The sequence below is a fragment of the Elephas maximus genome, chromosome 20 (genome assembly GCF_024166365.1).
Source record: "Elephas maximus indicus isolate mEleMax1 chromosome 20, mEleMax1 primary haplotype, whole genome shotgun sequence".
NCBI classification, from domain to species: Eukaryota; Metazoa; Chordata; class Mammalia; order Proboscidea; family Elephantidae; genus Elephas; species Elephas maximus.
Window position 1 is genome coordinate 28,537,364 of NC_064838.1, and position 6,766 is coordinate 28,544,129.

The following is a 6,766-nucleotide window of genomic DNA, read 5'->3' on the forward strand; positions in this document are numbered from 1 at the left end:
CATGAGTTGGAATTGACCCTATGACAAAAAAAAAAATACAGGTATGTTGTGAAAATCAAGAAGAGACTAGAACCAGATAAGGACACCTGTCAGGAATCAAGAAATCCTCTCTTCTTGTCACTCATCTACTTCATTCTTCTCTTGGAACACTGACTTTCCTCTGCTCCTCCATTCATATAACAGAATAAAGCTACCTCTCAGCAATCAAATTATAAATAGTTTTAGTTCGACTCCAATTTCAACAACTCCAGGTGACAGCCAGGAAGTCCATCCCTATGGATGGACTGGCAGCTGGGATGTGCTCAGAAATCGTTGAGAAGCTGAACAGAAACACCCAAAAGACATCAACTACTATGCTTTGTTCTCTTCAAAATGATTTCATTTACACAATCTTATTTGCTTTGAGGATCCAGTCCTTATACTATTCCTACTTACTCTCTAGCTATTATTGGAAAGCTAAGATGTTCCAAACTATTTAATTTATGCTGCTACCAGTATCAACAAATATCTAATGTCTCCGAACTTTAGTCCTTTTATCATGGGCTATAAAATAAATCCCAGAAGATTAAGTCCCAATAATGCTAGTGAGACTTTGATGAAAGAATGGCTTCTGAATAAAAAATCATGTAGAATGTCATTAAAATACTGGCAAAAAGAATAAGGAAAACATCCCCAATTACAGGCCATTTCTGTTTTAAAAGAAACAGAACATTATCCAGTCATACCCCATAATTTAGCATACAGATGGGTAACTGAACCTATAGAATTTTAGCATTTTACTATATTGTATTATTTTTGTTTGTTTGTTTTTTGCTTGCTTATTACTAATCAGATCGGTTTCTCTTCCACCAGTGAAAAAGTCAAAAGAAACTGGAACAGTAAATGTAATATTCAGGTCCAAAGTCAATCTACAGTAGCCAATTTGGGAAACTCATTAATGCCCAGAGATATATTTTTTTACCATCTAGCTAAAATGGTTTTCAGAACAAATTTTAAAGATCCAGGCTCGTGGTCAGTGAAGAACAGGTGTCTAGAAAAAATAAGATGGGTTTTTTGACCTAGGAAAGATGAAAGACTGACTGAGTGGCACTCTGAAGACTGGTAATACCAGCCTCCAAACACCCTCTCACTATTTTGACCTCAATAGTATAAAATACTTTCAGATCCTTTGCCAGCAAGATAAAAACAAATTAAACTGAACAGCTGACAACAACAAAATCCCTTATTCTGGAAGTACCATCACTGATAGTTTCAAAGAAATAAAATAATATGGAACTTTTGGAACATTTTTCAAAAAGGGCAGTAAGACCAAGAAAGAATCAAAAAACAAAAACAGCATCATTAATAGTCTATAAATATAGAAGTGTGGTTCTCCTCATTGCTCCCATAATTCTTTCTCATTCTTACAGTTATTTCTCTCTGTGTATATATAGTTATTTGTTTGCCAGATTGCAAGAGCTCCTAGGACACCATGTCTTCTTCATGTGCACATTCCCCATCGTGGCAAACAGCACTGTGCACGTAGTCAGTGTACAAAAACTTTTTTTACGTTGAAAGAACAGTATTTTCTTTGAATATCTGCCAAGCCCTCTTGTTGACAATTCCTGAAAAATGAAATGAACCTTTTCTTTGTCCAGTCTAAATTACTCTTTCCTAGACACGGCTTATTCCTTTGCTTCTGCTGTTCCCTCTGTCTGGAATGCACTTTCCTAATCTTCTCAACCCCTCTCCATTCTTCATAGCCTCTTCTCCATGAAGCCTTCCCTCTCTCCTCAGACAGAAGTCTTCTTGTCCTCTTTTAAAGTTTCATAGCACTTGACATGAATCTTAACTTGTGTCCCTTAGTTAAACTACAAGACAGCAAATTGTATTACCTAAATGACTTATCTGCCCTCTTAAGTGACAGCAATGCATAGCTATGTCTGATACAAAATTTACTGGGGAACTATCTTAAAGCTTAGGCTATCATGCTTCCAAATCATGATTTCTCAGAAAACTTTGTCTGCAGCAACTATTATTCAATTAGCAAATGAATTTTAAGAACCCGAACCAAAAAAAAAAAAAAAAACAACCCACTGCCGTTGAGTCGATTCCGACTCATAGCAACCTTGTAGGAGAGAGAACTGCCCGACAGTTTCCAAGGAGCACATGGCAGACTCAAACTGCCGACTTCTTGGTTAGCAATCTCAGCACTTAACCACTACGCCACCAGGGTTTTCTGAACAAAGCAACACAAAATGAGCCTTGAAACTGATTTTTTTAAGTGGAAATGAGAAATAAAAGGAGAAGTTAGTAAGAACCAAGAAATGACTATCATAGGCAAATATTCACACAATACATATATGTGACAACTCAGTGAAAAAATATATAAACAATCTTCAAACTTGGAACTGAAATCACTCCCAGAAATCACATCATAGCCATCCAATAGAGAGACCTATAAAATGAACAATAACTCCAGTAAGGAATGTACACCTCAGAACAATCAACTAAACGAGACCTAAAGGGCAGCATTTGCCTAAAAAACAAAGTTTAGAAGGATCGTAGGGGCAGGAAAGCTGGGCAAGGAGAACCCCAGGAGGAAGCGGGGAGAGTGCTGACACATTCAGGGGTTTGCAATCAATGTAAGAGAACAGTTCAATGGGAAACTAATTTGCTCCATCAACTTTTACTTAAACCACAATAAAATGTTCAAAAACTAAAATAAGATTAGACTGAAGTTTGGAAATGGAGGGGGAAAAAAAGGAATATATAAATGAGAGCAATGGAAAAAGAAAGACTATCATGCTATCTAATAGGCTAGTGGTTAAGAGCTCGGCTGCTAACCAAAAGGCCAGCAGTTCAAATCCACCAGCCGCTCCTTGGAAACCCTACGGGCAATTCTACTCTGTTGTATAGGGTCACTATGAGTCAGAAGTACTCGATGGCACCTAACAACAACAGGCAGAATGGAGAAGGGTTCTGGTTTTCACTTCATCCCTCATTCACTTACTAAAAGTTGTTTGATTTCCTTGTGAATATACATTTTAAGAATTACAAAATTTTAATTTTTTAAATGAAAATTATCCCCATCACAGATAGTAAATGTTTACTTGCTCTCCAACTTTATTCAAAATTTACAACTCTACTAAGTAGATAATTTTATTTTATAAATAAGGAAACTAGGGTACCACTCTTTGCCTGTTTCTTCATCTATAAAGGGAGCTAATAGTACTGAGGCTAAAGAATTAATAAAATCTTAATTTCACCTTCTTTTAATGGTATAGTTGTGTTTCCCTAGCTATCTGATGCTTATGGTAAAAATGACCCTGAATTGGTAAACTGCATTTGGACTGTTGTCGTTAGGTGCCAGTGACTTGGTTCCAATTCATAACAACCCTATGTATAACAGAACGAGACACTGCCCGGTCCTGTGCCATCCTCATTATCATTGCTACGTTTGGGCCCACTGTTGCAGCCACTGTGTCAGTCCATCTTGTTGAGGGTCCTCCTCTTTTCTCCTGAACCTCTACTTCACCAAGCATGGTTATCTTTCTCCAGGGACTGGTCCTTCCAAATAACATGTCCAAAGTATGTGAGATAAAGTCTCACCATCCTTGCTCCTAAGGAGTATTCTAGGTGTACTTTTTCCAGGACAAGCTTGTTTGTTCTTCCGGCAGTCCATGGTATATGCATGGTATACCAACACCATATCTCAAAGGCATCAATTCTTCTTCAGTCTTCCTTATTCACTGTCCAGCTTTCACATGCATATAAGGCAACTGAAAACTCCATGGCTTGGGTCCAAAACCAAAACCAAACCCAATGCCATCGAGTCGATTCTGACTCATAGCAACCCTATAGGACAGAGTAGAACTGCCCCACAGAGTTTCCAAGGAGCGCCTGGCAGATTCAAACTGGTGACCTCTTGGTTAGCAGCCATAGCACTTAACCACTACACCACCAGGGTCAGGCGCACCTTAGTCCTCAAAGTGACATTTTGCTTTTAAATACTTTAAAGAGGTCTTTTGCAGAAAATTTGTTTGATGCAATACATCATTTGATTTCTTGACTGTTGCTTCTATGGGCATTGATTGTGGATCTAAATAAAATGAAATTCCCGACAGCTTCAATTTTTTCTCTATTTATCATGATGTTGCTTATTGGTCCAGTTGTGAGGATTTTTGTTTTCTTTATATTGAAGACAAATCTTCACTCAAGGCTGTAGTCTTTGATCTTCATCATTAAGTGCTTCAGGTCTTTTTCGCTTTCTGTAAGCAAGGTTCAGAACTGTAAATATGGGCACTATAGATCTGGGTTTCCCTAAGTATAATTTATAACTGGGAATATCCTTTTAGGGGAAACACAGCCTTGCCTATGGCTCCTATGGAGGCATAAGAATTCCAATTCAGGATGCTCCCACACCATACCGATGAGACTCTTTCTCCTTGCATTTGAGCCATAATCTGGGGGGACAAAAGGAAGGCTCCCAGGCAGCCCTGTGACCTGCTGTGTAAACAGCTACACTCACTATTCCCACAGAAAAGGAAAATCTGAAGCCCTCCCGCTGGCAGAGTGAGTTCTGTCCTATACCTTGGTGAACCTAACACCACGTGTGGTCTATAATAGCTCTGGGAGCCAGAATGCTTAGCTGAATCTCAAACAACCCCCTGATGGGTATTTCAAGCACCTTATTCCAGGAATTAAATGAATTAATAGATTCAAAGTGCTTAAAAAGTGGATGGCAGAGAATAGCTCGATAAATATTAGCTACAGGAGCCCCTGAGTGGTGCAAACAGTTAATCCACTCAGTTGCTAACTTAAAAGTTAGAGTTGGAGTCCACCCAAAGGCACCTACCTCGGGAGATAGGCCTAGTAATCTACTTCTGAAAAATCAGCCATTGAAAACCCTGTGGAGTACAGTTCTGCTCTGACACACATGGGGTTGCCCTGAGTCGGTATCGGCTGGATAGTAACTGATTTTTATTGTTGCCTGGGGTCTGATTCCAGATCCTGTATCCCTAGTCATTACCCTGTGGTACTTTTCTAAGTAGAATCAACTTATCTTCCCCACTACACCTGCTCTCCAAAAAGAATTTTTATAACAAACAGGTGCAGTCACTGTAAAATTAAGTGACTTATTACTTGTTCATGGATAACCATATTCATTTAAGGCTGATCTGAGTGTTGCTTCCTGTTATGGATTGAATTGTGACCTCCCAAAATACGTATCAACTTGGCTAGGCCATGATTCCCCGTATTGTGTGACTGTCCACCATTTTGTGATCTGATGTGATTATCCTATCTGTTGTAGATCCTACCTCTATGACGTTAATGAGGCAGGATTAGAGGCAGTTATCTGAATCAGGCAAGACTCAATCTATAAGATTAGGTTGTGAATTAGAGAACAGAAAAACAATTGAAAGAATTAACAAAGCCAAAAGCTGGTTCTTTGAAAAAATTAACAAAATTGATAAACCATTGGCCGGACTGACTAAAACAATACAGGAAAGGAAACCAATAACCCGAATAAGAAACGAGATGGGCCACATCACAACACACTCAACTGAAATTAAAAGAATCATATCAGATTATTACGAAAAACTGTACTCTAACAAATTTGCAAACCTAGAAGAAATGGATGAATTCCTGGAAAAACACTACCTACCTAAACTAACACAATCAGAAGTACAACAACTAAACAGACCCATAACAAAAAAAGAGATTGAAACTGTAATCAAAAAACTCCCAACAAAAAAAAGCCCTGGCCCGGATGGCTTTACTGCAGAGTTCTACCAAACTTTCAGAGAAGAGTTAACACCACTACTACTAAAGGTATTTCAAAGCATAGAAAATGACAGAATACTGCCTCATTCTATGAAGCCACCATATCCCTGATACCAAAACCAGGTAAAAACATCACAAAAAAAGAAAATTACAGACCTATAACCCTCATGAACGTAGATGCAAAAATCCTCAACAAAATTCCAGCCAACAGAATTCAACAACATATCAAAAAAATAATCCACCACGACCAAGTAGGATTTATACCAGGTATGCAAGGCTGGTTTAATATTAGAAAAACCATTAATGTAATCCACCATATAAATAAAACAAAAGACAAAAACCACATGATCTTATCAATTGATGCAGAAAAGGCATTTGACAAAGTCCAACCCCCATTTATGATAAAAACTCTCACCCAAATAGGAATTGAAGGATAATTCCTCAACATAATAAAGGACATAAAAAAAATACAAAGCCAACAGCCAACATCACTCTAAATGGAGAGAGCCTGAAAGCATTTCCCTTGAGAACGGGAACCAGACAAGGATGCCCTTTATCACCACTCTTATTCAACATTGTGCTAGAGGTCCTAGCCAGAGCAGTTAGGCTAGACAAAGAAATAAAGGACATCCAGATTGGCAAGGAGGAAGTAAAATTATCACTATTTGCAGATGTCATGATCTTATACACAGAAAACCCTAAGGAATCCTCCAGAAAACTACTGAAACTAATAGAAGAGTTTGGCAGAGTCTTAGGATATAAGATAAACATACAAAAATCAGTTGGATTCCTCTACATCAACAAAAAGAACATCGAAGAGGAAATAACCAAATCAATACCATTCACAGTAGCCCCCAAGAAGATAAAATACTTAGGAATAAATCTTACCAAAGATGTAAAAGACCCATATAAAGAAAACTACAAAGTACTACTACAAGAAACTAAAAAGGACCTACTTAAGTGGAAAAACATACCTTGCTCATGGATAGGAAGACTTAAC